The sequence below is a fragment of the Triticum urartu genome, chromosome 4A, assembly GCF_056163025.1.
Source record: "Triticum urartu cultivar PI428250 chromosome 4A, HENAU_Tu73, whole genome shotgun sequence".
Taxonomy (NCBI): Eukaryota; Viridiplantae; Streptophyta; class Magnoliopsida; order Poales; family Poaceae; genus Triticum; species Triticum urartu.
The window spans coordinates 62,392,206-62,412,504 of NC_141876.1; positions in this window are offsets into that span (position 1 = coordinate 62,392,206).

The following is a 20,299-nucleotide window of genomic DNA, read 5'->3' on the forward strand; positions in this document are numbered from 1 at the left end:
TTCATCATTCTTAACTTTACTAAACAAGGAATCAATATAAGAACACCAATCATTTTAAGATCTTCATCACTTTTGTGTTCTAACGAGATTGGTTTGGCAGCCATTTGATTTACTAAGGTAGCTTGTGCATCGGATATTTTTTCCAACAAACTTTCAGCAAAAGCATACTTAGATTGGAGATTGCAAACTTCTCTACTAATATCATTAAGTTGTTTTGTGATAGCATCTAGCACAACAGAGTGCTCCTTAAGTTCTTCAGTAAAATACTTATTATGCTCAAATTGTGTAGTCATATATTCCTTGGTACTTTTCTCAATTTCAAGAAAAATATTTGGGTGGAACATCATAATATTTTCTTTGAGGCATCATGACTACGCAAACATGAAAGCACACAAAAACAGATCCGACAAGAAAACAGCGAACGGAAAAGGAGAGGCGAATAAAATGGCAAATTTTTGTGAAGTGGTGGAGAGGCAAACGAGAGGAAAATGGCAACTAATGTAAATTGCAAGGAGATGAGATTTGTGATTAGGAACCTGGTTATGATGAAGATCCTCCCCGGCAACAGCGCCAGAAGGCACGTTGACGGGAGACTATCTTGACTTGATCCTCCCCGGTAACGGCGCCAGAAATTCTCCTTGATGGCAGCTGGAACTACGTCGGTATTTCCCAGGAGAGGGAGGGATGATGTAGCATAGCGACGGTAGAGTATTTCCCTCAGTTATGAAACCAAGGTATCGAACCCGTAGGAGAACCAAGCAACACAATGTAAACAACCCCTGCACACAAATAACAACACCTCGCAATCCGACATGTTAAAGGGGCTGTCAATCCCTTTCGGGTAACGGCACCAGAAATTGATGTGTGGCGGGAGAAAGTTGTAATAGATAGAAATAATAGATCGCAAATAAAATAAAGTGCAACAAAATATTTTTGTATTTTTGTTTTAATAGATCTGAAAATAAAAGCAAGGAAAAAGTAGATCGCAAAGGCAAATAATATGAAGAAGAGACCCGGGGGCGTAGGTTTCACTAGTGGCTTCTCTCGAGAAAAATAGCAAACGGCGTGTAAACAAATTACTGTTGGGCAATTTATAGAACTTCTAATAATTATGAAGATATCCAGGCAATGATCATTACATAGGCATCAGTCCAAGATTAGTAGACCGACTCCTGCCTGCATCTACTACTATTACTCCACACATCGACCGCTATCCAGCATGCATCTAGTGTATTAAGTTCATGGAAAAATGGAGTAATGCAATAAGAACGATGACATGATGTAGACAAGATCCGTTTATCTATATGGCGGTAGATATAGATATTGTCTTTTTATCCTTAGTGGCAATGATACATACATGTCGGTTCCCTTTCTATCACTGGGATCAAGCACTGTAAGATCGAACCCACTATCAGGCACCTCTTCCCATTGTAAGATAAATAGATCGAGTTGGCCAGACAAAACCCAAATATCGAAGAAGAAATACGAGGCTATAAGACATCATGCATAAAAGAGATCAAAGAAACTCAAATACTTTCATGGATATAAAAACATAGATCTGATCATAAACTCGAAATTCATCGATACCAACAAACACACCGCAAAAGAGTTACATCATATGGATCTCCAAGAGACCATTGTATTGAGAATCAAGAGAGAGATGAAGCCATCTAGCTACTAACTACGGACCCTCCATAATAATTTCAGTATTAGGATCTGGAATTATCTGCAGATTGATTGGTCTGCGGGGACCTCCATGCTTGATTTGGTTACTCAGGCAAGGAGAAGTTTTGATAAGCCTTTCTTCACTGAATGGTGTTCATTGCCTGCTGGAATATCTGGATCATCAGAAATGCCAAAGTGTTCAGAAGTGAGAGGGCAAGTTTCAATAAATGAAGAAGTGCTTTTAGGCATGATATTAGTCTAATACAACACAGAATCAAATCTGCTTACAAGGATGACTTGCTGAAATTGATCTCTTTCCTCCCCCCTTAAGTTTGTTTTTGTAAACTTTTCTTCCTTTCTTGTATTCTGGTTACTTCTTGTAATCATACTGTTGTAATTGTTTTTCATTCTTAATAAAATTTTGTTCTGTTGTGGGGGTTTTACCCCACAGTTCCCAGTCAAAAAAAACTACGGACCCGAAGGTCTACAAATAACTACTCACGCATCATCACAGAGGCACCAATGCAAGTGGTGAACCCCTCCATGATGGTGTTTAGATTGGATCTGGTGATTCTGGACTCTGCGGCGGCTGTATGAATATTTCGTCGACTCCTCTAGGGTTTTGGGAATATTTGGGAATTTATAGAGCAAAGAGGCGGTCCGGGGGGCACCCGAGGTGGGCACAACCCATCGGGGCGCGCCAGGGCCTCCTGGCGCGCCCTGGTGGGTTGTGCCCCCCCCCCCCTCACTGAAGGAAATATGCCCTAGGGGCAATAACAAAGTTATTGTTTATTTCCTTATGTCATGATAAATGTTTATTATTCATGCTAGAATTGTATTAACCGGAAACATAATACATGTGTGAATACATAGACAAACAGAGTGTCACTAGTATGCCTCTACTTGACTAGCTCGTTGATCAAAGATGGTTATGTTTCCTAACCATAGACATGAGTTGTCATTTGATTAACGGGATCACATCATTAGGAGAATGATGTGATTGACTTGACCCATTCCGTTAGCTTAGCACTTGATCGTTTAGTTTGTTGCTATTGCTTTCTTCATGACTTATACATGTTCCTATGACTGTGAGATTATGCAACTCCCATTTACCGGAGGAACACTTTGTGTGCCACCAAACGTCACAACGTAACCGGGTGATTATAAAGGTGATCTACAGGTGTCTCCGAAGGTACTTGTTGGGTTGGCGTATTTCAAGATTAGGATTTGTCACTCCGATTGTCGGAGAGGTATCTCTGTGCCCACTAGGTAATGCACATCACTAAAAGCCTTGCAAGCATTGCAACTAATGAGTTAGTTGCGGGATGATGTATTTCGGAACGAGTAAAGAGACTTGCCGGTAACGAGATTGAACTAGGTATTGAGATACAGACGATCGAATCTCGGGCAAGTAACATACCGATGACAAAGGGAACAATGTATGTTGTTATGCGGTTTGACCGATAAAGATCTTCGTAGAATATGTGGGAGCCAATATGAGCATCCAGGTTCCGCTATTGGTTATTGACCGGAAACGTGTCTCGGTCATGTCTACATTGTTCTCGAACCCGTAGGGTCCGCACGCTTAAAGTTCGATGACGGTTATATTATGAGTTTATGTGTTTTGCTGTACCGAAGGTAGTTTGGAGTCCCGGATGAGATCGGGGACATGACGAGGAGTCTCAAAATGGTCGAGACGTAAAGATTGATATATTGGACGACTATATTCGGACATCGGAAAGGTTTCGAGTGATTCGGGTATTTTTCGGAGTATCGGAGAGTTACGGGAATTCGCCGGGGAGTATATGGGCCTTATTGGGCTTTAGAGGAAAGAGAGAGGAGAGGCTGCGCGCCCCCCAATGCTTAGTCTGAATTGGACTAGGGGGAGGGGCTGCGCCCCCTCCTTCCTTCTCTTCCCTCTTCCCTTTCCTTGACTCCTACTCCTACTACTTGGAAGGGGAGTAATCCTACTCCCGGTGGGAGTAGGACTCCTCCAGGGCGCGCCATAGGGGCCGGCCCTCTCCCCCTCCTCCACTCCTTTATATACGTGGCCAGGGGGCACCCCATAGACACAACAATTGATCATTGATCTTTTAGCCATGTGCGGTGCCCCCTCCACCACAATCCACCTCGGTCATATCGTAGCAGTGCTTAGGCGAAGCCCTGCGTCGGTAGTATCATCATCACCGTCATCAAGCCATCGTGCTGACAGAACTCTCCCTCGGAGCTCTGCTGGATCGGAGTTCGTGGGACGTCATCGAGCTGAACGTGTACTCAACTCGGAGGTTTCGTGCGTTCGGTACTTAGATCGGTCGGATCGTGAAGACGTACGACTACATCAACCGCGTTGTGCTAACGCTTCCACTTTCAGTCTACGAGGATACGTGGACACACTCTCCCCTCTCGTTGATATGCATCACCATGATCTTGCGTGTGCGTAGGATTTTTTTTAAATTACTACGTTCCCCAACAGTGGCATCCGAGCCAGGTTTTATGCGTTGATGTAATATGCACGAGTAGAACACAAGTGAGTTGTGGGCGATATAAGTCATACTGCTTATCAGCATGTCACACTTTGGTTCGGCGGTATTGTTGGATGAAGCGGCCTGAACCGACATTACGCGTACGCTTACGCGAGACTGGTTTTACCGCCGAGCTATGCACACAGGTGACTAGCGGGTGTCAGTTTCTCCAATTTTAGTTGAACCGAGTGTGGCTATGTCCGGTCCTTGAGAAGGTTAAAACAACACTAACTTGACAAACTATCGTTGTGGTTTTTATGCGTAGGTAAGAACGGTTCTTGCTCAGCCCGTAGCAGCCACGTAAAACTTGCAACAACAAAGGAGAGGACGTCTAACTTGTTTTTGCAGGGCATGTTGTGATGTGATATGGTCAAGACGTGATGAGATATAAGTTGTTGTATAAGATGATCATGTTTTGTTGAAGTTATCGGCAACTGGCAGAAGCCTTATGGTTGTCTCTTTATTGCATAAGATGCAAGCGCCAAATAATTGCTTTACTTTATCGCTATGCGATAGCAATAGTTGCAAGAGCAATAGTTGGCGAGACGACCATGTGAAGACACATTGATATAGATCAAGATGATGGAGATCATGGTGTCATGCCGGTGACGATGGAAATCATGACGGTGCTTTGGAGATAGAGATCAAAGGCACAAGATGATGATGGCCATATCATGTCACATATTTTGATTGCATGTGATGTTTATCTTTTATACATCTTATTTTGCTTAGTTCAATGATAGCTTTATAAGATGATCTCTCACTAATTATCAAGGTACAAGTGTTCTCCCTGAGTATGCACCATTGCGAAAGTTCTTCATGTTGAGACACCACGTGATGATCGGGTGTGATAGGCTCTACGTTCAAATACAACTGGTGCAAAACAGTTGTACACGCGGAATACTCGGGCTAAACTTGATGAGCTTAGCATATAACATATATGGCCTCGGAACACTGAGACCGAAAGGTCGAGCGTGAATCATATAGTAGATATGATCAACATAGTGATGTTCACCATTGAAACTACTCCATCTCACGTGATGATCGGACATAGTTTAGTTGATATGGATCACGTGATCACTTAGAGGATTAGAGGGATGTCTATCTAAGTGGGAGTTCTTAAGTAATATGATTAATTGAACTTAAATTTATCATGGACTTAGTCCTGGTAGTATTAGCATATCTATGTTGCAGATCAATAGCTCGCGTTTAGCTCATCGATTTTTTTTGATATGTTCCTAGAGAAAACTAAGTTGAAAGATGTTAGTAGCAATGATGCGGATTGGATCCGTGATCTGAGGTTTATCCTCATTGCTGCACAGAAGAATTATGTCCTTGATGCACCGCTAGGTGACAAACCTATTGCAGGAGCAGATGCAGATGTCATGAACGTTTGGCTAGCTCAATATGATGACTACTTGATAGTTTAGTACACCATGCTTAAACGGCTTAGAATCGGGACTTCAAAGGCATTTTGAACGTCATGGACCATATGAGATGTTCCAGGAGTTGAAGTTAATATTTCAAGCAAATACCCAAGTTGAGAGATATGAAGTCTCCAACAAGTTCTATAGCTAAAAGATGGAGGAGAATAGCTCAAGCAGTGAGCATGTGCTCAGATTGTCTGGGTACTACAAAAACTTGAATCAAGTGGGAGTTAATCTTCCAGATAAAATAGTGATTGACAGAATTCTCTAGTCACCATCACCAAGTTAGTAGAACTTCGTGATGAATTATAATATGCAAGGGATAACGAAAACGATTCCCAAGCTCTTCGTGATGCTGAAATCGACGAAGATAGAAATCAAGAAAAGCATCAAGTATTGATGGTAAACAAAACCACTAGTTTCAAGTAAAGGGACAAAGGGAAGAAAGGGGTACTTCAAGAATAACGGCAAGCAAGTTGCTGCTCAAGTGAAAAAACTCAAGTCTGGACCTAAGCCTGAAACTGAGTGCTTCTACTGCAAACGGACTGGTCACTCGAAACGGAACTACCCCAAGTAATTGGCGGATAATAAGGATGGCAAAGTGAACATATGTATATTTGATATACATGTTATTGATGTGTACTTTACTAGTGTTTATAGCAACCCCTCAGTATTTGATACTAATTCAGTTGCTAAGAATAGTAACTCGAAACGGGGGTTGCTGAATGAACAAAGACTAGTTAAGGGTGAAGTAACGATGTGTATTGGAAATGGTTCCAAGATTGATATGATCATCATCGCACACTCCCTATACTTTCGGGATTAGTGTTAAACCAAAAATAAATGTTATTTAGTGTTTGCGTTGAGCATGAATATGATTGGATCATGTTTATTGCAATACGGTTATTCATGTAAGTTAGAGAATAATTGTTGTTCTGTTTACATGAATAAAACCTTCTATGGTCATACACCCAATGAAAACGGTTTGTTGGATCTCGATCGTGGTGATACACATTTTCATAATATTGAAGCCAAAAGATGCAAAGTTAATAATGATAGTGCAACTTATTTGTGGCACTGCCGTTTAGGTCATATTGGTGTAAGCGCATGAAGAAAATCCATGCTGATGGGCTTTTGGAATCACTTGATTATGAATCAGTTGATGCTTGCGAACCATGTCTCATGGGCAAGATGACTAAGACTCCGTTCTTCAGAACAATGGAGCGAGCAATAGATTTGTTGGAAATCATACATACCGATGTATGTGGTCTGATGAATATTGAGGCTCGCGGCAGGTATCATTATTTTCTGATCTTCACAGATGATTTGAGCATATATGAGTATATCTACTTGATGAAACGAAAGTCTGAAAACATTTGAAAAGTTCAAAGAATTTCAGAGTGAAGTGGAGAATCATCGTAACAAAAATAAAAGTTTCTACGATATGATCGCAGAAGTAAAATATTTGAGTTACGAGTTTGGCATTCAGTTAAAACTATGTGAAATAGTTTCACTACTCACCTGGAACACCATACTGTAATGGTGTGTCCGAACATCGTAACCGTACTTTATTAGATATGGTGCGATCTATGATGTCTCTTACCGATTTACCACTAACATTTTGGGGTTATGCATTAGAGACAACTACATTCACATTAAATAGGGCACCATCTAAATCCGTTGAGACGACACCGTATGAACTATGGTTTGGCAAGAAACCCTAAGATGTCGTTTCTTAAAGTTTGAGGTTGCAATGCTTATGTGAAAAAAATTCAACCTGATAAGCTCAAACCCAAATCGGAGAAGTGCGTCTTCATAGGATACCCAAAATAAAATGTTGGGTACACCTTCTATCACAGATCCGAAGGCAAGATATTCATTGCTGAGAATGGATCCTTTCTAGAGAAGGAGTTTCTCTCAAAAGAAGTGAGTGGGAGGAAAGTAGAACTTGATGAGGTAACTGAACCTGCTCCCTTATTGAAAAGTAGTTCATCACAGAAATCTGTTCCTGTGACTACTACACCAATTAGTGAGGAAGCTAATGATGATGATCATGTAACTTCAGATCAAGTTACTACCGAACCTCGTAGGTAAACCAGAGTGAGATCCGCACCAGAGTGGTACGGTAATCCTGTTCTGGAGGTCATGTTACTTGACCATGATGACCCTGCGAACTATGAGGAAGCGATGATGAGCCCAGATTCCGCGAAATGGCTTGAGGCCATGAAATCTGAGATGAGATCCATGTATAAGAACAAAGTATGGACTTTGATTGACTTGCGCAAAGACCGGCGAGCCATTGAGATTAAATGGATCTTCAAGAGGAAGACGGACGCTGATAGTAGTGTTACTATCTACAAAGCTAGAATTGTCGCAGAAGGTTTTTGACAAGTTCAAGGTGTTGACTACGATGAGAGTTTCTCACTCGTATCTACGCTTAAGTTTGTCTGAATCATATTAGCAATTGCCACATTTTATGAAATCTGGCAAATGGATAAACAAAACTACATTCCTTAATGGATTTATTAAAGAAGGGTTGTATATGATGCAACAAGAAAGTTTTGTCAATCCTAAAGGTGCTAACAAAATATGCAAGCTCCAGCGATCCATTTATGGACTGGTGCAAGCATCTCGGAGTTTGAATATACGCTTTGATAAGTTTATCAAAGCATATAGTTTTATACAGACTTGCAGTGAAGCCTGTATTTACAAGAAAGTGAGTGGGAGCACTACAACATTTCTGATAAGTATATGTGAATGCCATATTGTTGATTGGAGATAATGTAGAATTATTCTGCAAAGCATAAAGGAGTGTTTGAAAGGAGTTTTTCAAAGAAAGACCTCGGTGAAGCTGCTTACATATTGAGCATCAAGATCTATAGAGATAGATCAAGGCGCTTGATAAGTTTTTCAATGAGTGCATACCTTGACAAGATTTTGAAGTAGTTCAAAATGGAACAGTCAAAGAAAGAGTTCTTGCCTGTGTTACAAGGTGTGAAACTAAGTAAGACTTAAAGCCTGACCACGGCAGAAGATAGAAAGAGAATGAAAGTCATTCCCTATGCCTTGGCCATAGGTTCTATAAAATATGTCATGCTGTGTACCAGATCTATTGTATACCCTACACTGATTTTGGCAAGGGAGTACAATAGTGATCTAGGAGTAGATCACTGGACAGCGGTCAAAATTATCCTTAGTGGAATAAGGATATGTTTCTCGATTATGGAGGTGACAAAAAAAAGGTTCGTCGTAAAGGGTTACGTCGATGCAAATTTTGACACTGATCCATATGACTCTAAATCTCAATCTGGATACATATTGAAAGTGGGAGCAATTAGCTAGAGTAGCTCCGTGCAGAGCATTGTTGACATAGAAATTTGCAAAATACTTACGGATCTGAATGTGGCAGACCCGTTGACTAAACTTCTCTCACAAGCAAAACATGATCACACCTTAGTACTCTTTGGGTGTTAATCACATAGCGATGTGAACTAGATTATTGACTCTAGTAAACCCTTTGGGTGTTGGTCACATGCCAATGTGAACTATGGGTGTTAACCACATGGTGATGTGAACTATTGGTATTAAATCACATGGCGATGTGAACTAGATTATTGACTCTAGTGCAAGTGGGAGACTGAAGGAAATATGCCCTACAGGGCAATAATAAAGTTATTATTTATTTCCTTATATCATGATAAATATTTATTATTCATTCTAGAATTGTATTAACCGGAAACATAATACATGTGTGAATACATAGACAAACAGAGTGTCACTAGTATGCCTCTACTTGACTAGCTCGTTGATCAAAGATGGTCATGTTTCCTAACCATAGACATGAGTTGTCATTTGATTAACGGGATCACATCATTAGGAGAATGATGTGATTGACTTGACCCATTCTGTTAGCTTAGCACCTGATCGTTTAGTTTGTTGCTATTGCTTTCTTCATGACTTATACATGTTCCTATGACTATGAGATTATGCAACTCCCGTTTACCGAAGGAACACTTTGTGTGCCACCAAACGTCACAACGTAACTGGGTGATTATAAAGGTGCTCTACAGGTGTCTCCGAAGGTACTTGTTGGGTTGGCGTATTTCGAGATTAGGATTTGTCACTCCAATTGTCGGAGAGGTATCTCTGGGCCCACTCGGTAATGCACATCACTATAAGCCTTGCAAGCATTGCAACTAATGAGTTAGTTGCGGGATGATGTATTACAGAACGAGTAAAGAGACTTGCCGGTAACGAGATTGAACTAGGTATTGAGATACCGATGATCGAATCTTGGGCAAGTAACATACCGATGACAAAGGGAACAACGTATGTTGTTATGCGGTTTGACCGATAAAGATCTTCGTAGAATATGTGGGAGCTAATATGAGCATCCAGGTTCCGCTATTGGTTATTGACCGGAAACGTGTCTCGGTCATGTCTACATTGTTCTCGGACCCGTAGGGTCCGCACACTTAAAGTTCGATGACGGTTATATTATGAATTTATGTGTTTTGATGTACCGAAGGTAGTTCGGAGTCCCGGATGAGATCGGGGACATGACGAGGAGTCTCGAAATGGTCGAGACATAAAGATCAATATATTGGACGACTATATTCGGACATCGGAAAGGTTCCGAGTGATTCGGGTATTTTTCGGAGAACCAGAGAGTTACGGGAATTCGCCGGGGAGTATATGGGCCTTATTGGACTTTAGAGGAAAGAGAGAGGAGAGGTTGCACGCCCCCCAATGCCTAGTCCGAATTGGACTAGGGGGGGCTGCGCCCCCTCCTTCCTTCTCTTCCCTCTTCCCTTTCCTTGACTCCTACTCCTCGGAGTAGGACTCCTCCAGGGCGCGCCATAGGGGCCGACCCTCTCCCCCTCCTCCACTCCTTTATATACGTGGCCAGGGGCCACCCCATAGACACAACAATTGATCATTGATCTTTTAGCCGTGTGCGGTGCCCCCTCCACCACAATCCACCCCGGTCATATCGTAGCAGTGCTTAGGCGAAGCCCTGCGTCGGTAGCATCATCATCACCACCATCAAGCCGTCGTGCTGACGGAACTCTCCCTCGAAGCTCTGCTGGATCGGAGTTCGTGGGACGTCATCGAGTTGAATGTGTGCTGAACTCGGAGGTGCCATGTGTTCGGTACTTGGATCGGTCGGATCGTGAAGACGTACGACTACATCAACCGCATTGTGCTAACGCTTCCGCTTTCGGTCTACGAGGGTACGTGGACACACTCTCCCCTCTCGTTGCTATGCATCACCATGATCTTGCGTGTGCGTAGGATTTTTTTTAAATTACTACGTTCCCCAACACTTAGGGCACCTCCAGGTGCAACCAGGGCCCATCTGCTCCCTTTTGGCCCATAAAAAATCATCGTAAAGTTTCGAGCCATTTAGACTTCGTTTGATATTGGTTTTCTGTGATATAAAAAACATGGAAAAACAGGAACTAGCACCGGGCACTATGTCAATAGGTTAGTATCAAAAATGATATAAAATGACTATAAAGTAATTATAAAACATCCAAGATTGATAATAAAACAGCATGAAACAATAAAAAATTATAGATACATTGGAGACGTATCACTTCTCCATCACAAAGCCTCTTGAATAAAGGAGACTGTTGGAGCACATTGATGTCATTGCATGAACTAGGTGTGCCAAAGAAAACATGCCAAATTCAGAAGCCCTTCGACGCCACTAATTCAAGTATGATGGTGGCTTCTTTGACGTGACCTTGGTACTGCCTACGCAAACCTTTTGGGTAGTTGTTTTACTGCAGTGCATGCAATCAACTGAACCTAACATATCTGGAAATCCTCTTGCTTCTCCAATTGCCAACAATTTTTCTGTGTCCTCCACAGTTGGCTCTCTCAGGTACTCTGCTCCGAACACCTTGACCACAGTGCGTGCAAATTGCATCGTGGTCGTTAGGACCGTGCTCTCTGCCATCCTGATTTCTATATCAATTGACCTGCGGCCTTCCCATAAGCAAGCATCCTGAGAGGAGCAGTGCATTTCTGCGGATGAGAGAAATAAACTTGTCCACAACAATCCTTCCTCGCCTTGAAGTTGTCATCAGTCTCCTCTACAACAGCCACTATACGCAAGAACAAATTTCTGCTCATTTGGTAGCAACTTCGAAAGAAACTTTCAGGGGAAATTGGGTCCGCCGTGAAGCAGTCCAAGTACAAAAGCCCTGCACCGGCAATCCTATCACGAGGAATAACTCTTCGGCCCTTTAAGGAACCCTTGAAGTTCAGAACGTGCCCTCCTTCCTTCTCTAACTCCTCTTGGTTGCTCATCATCATCATGATTTCGGCATCCTCATCGTCCGAATCTGAGGAGGCGATGAATTCATTGAATATGAATCCGTCAAGGTGAGAGTTTTCATAGCCATCATTCCACGATGAATCCTTTGGTGACCTACAAATAATAACCAGAATAATAAAAAAAATCAGGCTCCGACATTTCATCAAACATATATAGCGCGAGATGTATATATGTAGGAGTTGTTGTACCGGGGCGGCGTCCGGTGGTGGGGAACAATGGTCGGCTGCGGTGTGGACTGCGACCTCCGGTGGCGAAGCCTTGGGATGGGGATGAGGTGGAGCCAGCGGCGATGGCGAAACACCGATGACGGCTATGCAGACGGGGGCTAACAACAGAGAAGAGGAGAAGACTGGTCGGGCAAGGAGGGGGTGGGGGCGCGGATATGAGCGAATTGGCGTGGGACGCAGCGGTCAGTCTGTGTCTTGGCGTCCCATGTTAGCCCTAGATATAGGCCAAGTATGAAAAGTGTTGGTCAGTTCGAGCGTTTGAGCCAGATATAAGAGCCTGATTGTGTGACATTTTCTTCGTATGGATACTGATCGAGCGCTAACAACAGAGAAGAGGAGAAGACTGGTCGGGCAAGGAGGGGGTGGGGGCGCGGATATGAGCGAATTGACATGGGACGCAACGGTTAATCCGTGTCTTGGCGTCCTATGTTAGCCCTAGATATAGGCCAAGTATGAGAAGTGTTGGTCAGTCCGAGCATTTGAGCCAGATACAAGAGCCTGATTGTGTGATATTTTCTTCGTATGGATACTGATCGGACAGCCCGTCCGAACATTTGAAACGGATATGGGTCCGGTTGCAGATGCTCTTATGGGCGAGATGAGTACCTGCACTCCTCGGAGAAGCAAATTACCGTCAACGATGCCCCCGACTTTTTCTTCGAGCCGAGCAAACTTGCAGACCTACATGTCCTACTGCTGCAGGTCTGCAGTGAGTCTGAAGCAAGCAAGCAACGGCCAGGGAGGAGAATCTTATAAACCACGCATCGCCATTAAGTTTATGGGGTTTCAGTACGTACGTACCAGTAGATGATGAACATGCTAACACGTAACAGAAAGCGGCTGCCCTGCGATCGGTCCACCGGACAAATTAATTCATACGGCTCTCAGGCTATGGCGGCACCAATCGGATTCGTAGCCACCTCCAAACGCCAGTGTGTTTAGTCGTCGTTCTTAATGGAAATGGTTCAACCAAAAGTTGTCCATCCTCCGGCCACATGATCGATCATGTGTATCGTACTCGTGCCAACACGTTAGCTAGCTACTGCATGCGGTGTTGGATTAATTGGAATCACGTACTGTACTACCTACACACCTAAAATTGTTGCCTGCAGGGTGGTGATGTAGGCTGTGCAGTTTGCACTTGCTGTACGGTAGCAATGCACGGTGTAAATGAACCTGATTTAGCTGCACGGGTAGCTAAACCTAATGCACGGAGCAAATGAAAGTGATTTTCTGTGCTGATACACCAGTACACCACAGGGGTGCATCCACTCTTGTGATGCCACCGGTAGACAGGATGCATTAGCATATTTTAAAATGTTTGAAAAAAAAATCTGGGAAAACATCTAGCACACTAACACAACACCAAACTACGATCGGCACAAAAATTCGTATCAAAATTGAAAACATTGCTTGAGATACAAAAATAACAAATTTCACATCAGTGTGACAATGGACTTTGAGAGTCAGTGACGAATTCAGAACTATGTGTGTAAAATTGCATGTGCTAAAAAGTTGCAATATTATTATTTGTTATTTTTAGCATAGCGTTTAGCACATGCAATTTGAGTTGTCCCTATAGTTGCCTAGCAAAAAATTTGGGATTCTCAAACTTTGGGCTAGGTTTTTAACACATGCAATTTGAGTTGTCCCTCAAAGCCAGGCCCAAAATCCCAACTTTTTTGCCTAAAGCCTGGCCCAAAATCCCAAACAAAGCCTGAATGAGGTTTAAATCATTGCTTAAATCAAAAATAGGTATAAAAATATATTAAACACGTCCAAAATAAATAAATTAAATGAAAAGTTGTCATTTGTTCATGTGTTTCAGGCCCGGCCGGGCTCGAGCTTGCGGTTTCACTTAGGGCTTTGTCAAACCTGGACTGAAACCATGTCAGTCCGGGGTATGATCGGCTTTAGTGGGTGGTATATATAGAACTATTGTTTGTAAAGAAGCCGTTAGAACTATAACCATTGTAAGTAAACAATCTGAATTATAGTACTAGTTGAATTAGTAGTTATAAGATAATCTTGAAATATAGGAGAGAATATAGACAATATGTTTATAGACAGTCTCCTAAAGAACTGTTTGTGTATGTGAGGAAATATTTTTAGACCACTGTTGTAAAAAAATTAACTTTGGGGGTGCTTTGTACTACATCTAAATATCGAACATAATCCTGGGTTCTTTTCACAAAAAATATATTTGAACAACAAGATATCCCGAGTGATTATTAACACCTCAAGTCCTGGTGCTCGCATTATTTTGAATTTATTTCAAGATTTTCGGTGATGCGCGTTCAGTGGAAGAAGACGTTCCTGTCGACTACAAGGCGTCTGTGATGACTTCGTCAATCTTAAAATGATATGCCGGCTCAATCTCTCAGAGACGCTCATAAAAAATAGGGTGTGCATGTGTGTTTATGAGGAGTGTACGCGCGTATATATGAGTGTCTGCGTCTGTAATGTGTTTAAAAAATATCTTATGTAGAAAAGCATGCTAACACAAGAAAGAGAAAATTTGTGCGTCTCACTACTTGGTGCTGGCATTCGCAGAGGATGTGGCTTTGTGTCCAAATTAAGGACGCGACAGCAGCTAGTACAATGGAGTGATTAAGGCGGTGGCTTAACAGCATAACGACCAACGGACCAACGAACACCGTACACTGCTGCACCCGCCGAAGGCGTTGGCCGCGACCTCGACGTCTTACCCGCCAGTAAACGCGTGTCTACGTCCCAGTGACAGTGTCTGTCTTCCCATCGCCTTTGGCTACCAGGTGATCCAGCTGCTACGTACTGGTGCTGGCTAGGCTAGTTACGTGTATAGGCGGAACTGAATGATGATCGGTGCAGTGCAGCCCACCGCTGGCCGATTCTCCGCCCTGCACCGTCTCTTTCTGCGGCAGCTGTCGATCCCAATTTGTCGTGTCATCATTGTGGGAGATGATCATAGCTCCAATAATCGTGGCTTGCTTGATAGGTATCCATGTCGGCTGGATGTTTGTAATTCGCGTTCTAGTCACTTGATTACAGTTTTAATTTCTATTAGAGCTCATTTGACTTGTAGGGTTTCCAGAAGATTACCGTAGGATTCTGGAGAATCACAGGCGAAGGAGAAGCCAATGAGGTTATCTCCGTAGTACTCCCTCCGTCTCAAAATAAATGACTCAAATATATATTAACTATATACTAAAGCTAGTACAAAGTCGAGTCACTTATTTTGGAACGGAGGAAGTACATGAGAAGCATCACTTTGCGATTTGACATTATCTACCGATGATCATTCATAACTGAAAATGATCAGTGGTGTGTCATGGTACTACTCTCTCCGTTCCAAAATATAAGTCTTTTTAGATATTTCAATAGATAACTACATACGGAACAAAATGAGTAAATCTACACTTTAAAATATGTCTATATATCTCCGTATGTTGTAGTTCATTTGAAATGTTTAAAAAGACTTATATTTCGGAACGGAGTGGGTAGTTTACATATTTTCATGGTTACGTTTACAAACGTCAATTCATATTTCATGGAAACTCGTTTGTGGCGATGTCTACCGCAGACGGGTTATCATTTCCGTGCCCATGCCATGTCTACGTACAGAAGTAGAGACGGTACAGTCGGACACAGACATGCGTTTGACTGGCTGCACAGGGGCTGGCTGGAGACGGACGCGCATAATATCCAACTTGGCAGGCAACCCCAAGAAACGAACATGGGTGTGCAAGTCGAAAATCAGGAAGATGATTGATGAGTCGAGAGCGATGTGATATTTTGGTCCATGCACCCTATCCTCATAACCAGGTTTGGATCCAAAACTCCCCCAGAATCAAGCGCTCCCGTGCACCGCGCACATGCGTACGTACACGGCCGCGCACTGTGTCGTGTGACCCGTGAGGCCTGTGCATGGGAGGCGCGACGTACGATGACCGCAATGCGCGTGCCCACGCCTGCTTGGAGCTATTAGCTGCCGCCGTTTGGAATCGAGCCATATATGCATGCACGGGTACAGAAGCGCACCGCCGCCGCACTGCGGTGTGAATCCATGCCCGTGAGGAGTTTACGTGTCTCCCTGTTCATATGGTCATGGCGCAAGGACGGCAGGCAGGCAGGCAGCACAGGCATAGCACACGAAGGAACCACGCTCTTTGCAAGAAAGTGGAGTTAGTAATAATGCTTGTTATGGACTCCGGTCATTTGGATCTAGTGTAGGAGGGCCGCCGATCCGCCTAGTCTCCGGTGACTATAGGACCATGGCGGCGCGGTAGATCCTGTGCCTTGTCGGTGGGAGGGCTCTATTTTGAGATATTTATATCCTGCTTAGGAAGAAGAGATGGCGGTGGCTTTCTGAAGATGGAATAATGTTATCCCTGCCTAGCCCCCCGTTCTGATGGTGTGTCTACCATCATCGATGGGCGTGCGGAGGTGTGTCTCTGGCTCATCTGTTCTTGGTGAATTTGCTTGGATATGGTCGTAGTTCGTTTACATTCGTTTAGCTCGCTTCAGTGCTTGTAGTCGTTGTTAGGTGGTGTACGGATCCGGATGTAATTTTATTATTTTTGATATTCTTTTTTTATATATTCGTTGTATTGTCATGATTGAAGATGAATACAATAGAAATTTTATCGAAAAAGAAAGAAAATGGAGTAATAATCACTCTGGTCATTTGGAACTAAGTGTAGGAGCATTTTTGTTATAGTGTAGGCGTATTGTTCGGAGGCAGGACAGAACAAACAGAAGTATCTCCGCTCGAGCGTTTTGTAGGCCCCATTTACGGAATACTACCTTTACAAGTTGTCATGTCATATAAAGTTATGACAGCGGCAACTATAATTGACATTTCCCTATCTTTGGTATTTTCTCTTCACGAAACGAATCACCTCTACATCACGGGCGGGCGGGTGGCATTCTTCGCTCGTCTGTGTATCTTATCCAGTTTTATCCCTGGCCAAACACGAGCGCTCTACGATTGTACTCCGTACGTACATAGCCACAGCTGCCATGCACTGGAAGCGCCAGGACCACGATTCTCTCAGGGGCCCCGCGTGCATGACAGCGGATGGATTCTGGCCGCCATGTTAGGCTAATCATGTCGTTACTCTTTTCGCGCTAGGGCCAACCTCGGCTCCTCCAATTAGCAAGTGCGGCGTCCCAATCATCCCTCTGTCCGTCTGCATTCGTACATACAGGACCAAGAGAACCACCGTTTCTCTCGCTGTTCCGTGTGCTCACCGTGCCGTGCCTGTGCCAGTCATCGGGTGTAGTACTTCACGACGATCGTTGCTGGTTGGATTTTCCCCTCTCTCCTAATTTTCCGCAAACAATAATATGGGACGGTGTTGATAAATCTCACTCGATCGAGACTTGATTAAATCTTAGTCGACTGAAATATAGCCACACCGATTTGAAACCAGCATATAGCTACTAGAAGCCCCACGAGTTTGCTCACATCATCACGTCAAGCATACTAGTCCCCCCATTCCACGAGTAGCTAGATAGATAGACTCGCATTGGTGAATTGTTTATGAGAGATCGATTGATTGAGTACTCTAATAGCTCATCTCCGTGTGCAATTTTCTAAACATGTGCATGATTAGAGCATCTCCAATCCGACGTAGCCAATTCGGCCCCTTGTATGTTCACGATGCGTTCAGATGCGTCCACGGACAACACCGGCTTGTGTCTCATTTGGCTGCGTTCGTAGCCGTCAACATCATATCTAAATCTCTAAATTAATTTCATTCTATGTAGCGTAGATCAACACAACACAACACCATGTAGATAAATTAAACACGTAGTACTCATATGATCGGAGATAGCAAGTTTAAAAATCTAGATACCTCATGACGACGGTAGCATTGATATGATTTATGATTAGATACAAGTATGTAAAGATAAGATTCACCACTTCTTACCCTTGCCCTTCCCTTTATCGTCTCCAAAGCGGCAGTAGTACGCGTTGAAGTCGGTGTATGCGTCGGTGTTCAAAGGGTGATCGAAGTCACTCGAGGTGGTGGAGGATTCAAACCAGGAGGGGAGCCCGACCAGACATGAGGCGGTGCAGGCCTGCTCCTTGGCTAGGTGGCCGGTTTTGGCTGTGGCCGCCACTTTCTCCTTCACGAGGCACTTGGACTGCACGACAAAGACCCGCAATGTCTATTTGCTGAATTGCCTCCACCGTAAACGAGCCATCAGATTCAATCTCCACATGACTTATCTTGTTGTAGAGAAAAATAGAAAAAGGTAAAGTGTGACACAAGTTTCGTTGAAGTGGAAGGAGATGGGGCCTTGTTCATCCATGTAGTGCCGAAGAGGGGGTGGTATCTCTCAACCATGTATTGCAGGAGCGGCGCGCGACGTGTCCGACCAGACATGGAATTGAAGTAGTCAGGCGAGCGAATGATCGGCTGGAGAAACCGACCATGGATAAAATCCTTCGACATGGCATATCTCGTCTGTATCCCCTGACAAATGGAACTCAGTTGATAAAACATGCTAAAAAATAATAAAATGGGCCACAAGTTTTGTTAATTAGGATAAAATGAATAAAATACAAAAATGTTATCTGGCAAAAGTCAGCTGGGAAGGGGGGGGGGGGTGCTAAACGAACTTTTTATGGCAAGATTATGTGGGGAGATGGCAGAATCCTCTAATTTTTGTAGCAATTTTTTTCTACTTTCCAAAAGTTGACATGTGTTTCCGAAGAAATTGTCATCCTTGCACATCGTAAACTGCCAACCAAACCTTCGTAATTGTCACCACTTTAGAGCTGACGTTCATTATATAAGAGAGTCTATAAAAATATATTAAATAGGGTACGTAAATTATTGCCAAGAATATCAAAAGAGGGGGGGGGGGGGGTTAAATACGCGGAATTCACTCTAATTGTCATATTTCTATTTTCCAATACCATTCGATTTCACGATGATCTTTATAACACATTACATATGCAGACACTCATATATATGTATATATATTCACTGCTATAAACACGCGTATACATATTCTATCTCTACGAGCATTTCTGAGAAACTGAGTTGGCATATAATCTTGAGATTGACGAAATCACAACACGTGCCTCCATAGTCTCTACTACTTAAAAACAACGTAAGGTTCCCATTTCACCTCTTTTTCATCCAACCTTCCATATATACGTCGCACTCTTTCCTTATCCTCTTTGATTTTTTCCTCCCATATTTGATTGTTCTCCCATCCATTTAATTGTCTCATGTTTATTAACTTACCAAAATAAACACATATTTTGTTGGCAAGTCATTAAATTCTTACCAAATAAGTGCTTAACAATAAAATGGCAGAGAAATCATGGCGATTGCATACAAACATTTGGTAAGATTTTAGCGTATCAATATAATAATATACATGGATTCTCAAAAACAATAATATAGTACAATAATAGTCGTGCAGTCAGGGACTAATCTACTAGAATGTTTATACTTCCGTTGCAACGCACGGGCAATTGTCTAGTCAACGGAAACAACTGCTTCCACTAAACGAACATCACCGAAAAATCTAAAATAAATCTAGAAAAATAGAATCATCATTGTGATGTTTAAGGACTTGAATCCTCATGAGTTGATTCCACCGTAAAGAACCTTGGATTCTCCCACTCTCCCTTCTGATTTTACCCGTAACGTTAGTATGTTAGCACGTAGCTACCGGGAGCTCCACGAGGTTGCTCACATCATCAAGTCAAGCATATACTCTCCATTCCACGAGTAGATGGATAGATTGAGCACTGTAATAGCTTACCCATGTCAGAGAGTGGCGTCTTGACACATGGGAGTGCGTGCTCCTGGTTTTTAAAATGTGTTTTAAACATATTTTAAAATGTCAAAAAAATTCAAACAAAAACTTGGCGCATACATCTTGATATTGTACATGCTCACAAAGTCGTTTCGCGAAAAACCGACAATTTATGTGTCGCGTGTGAAAAAGACAAAATTCGATGTTAAAAAATGCTTTTCACAAGACATCTTTTGTCATTTTTACACAAGCCGCAAAGAATGTCGGTTTTCTTCAATACTTGATGTGCACACATATAATGTCAAGATGTATGCGCGAAATATTTGTTTGATTTTTTTTCACATTTTG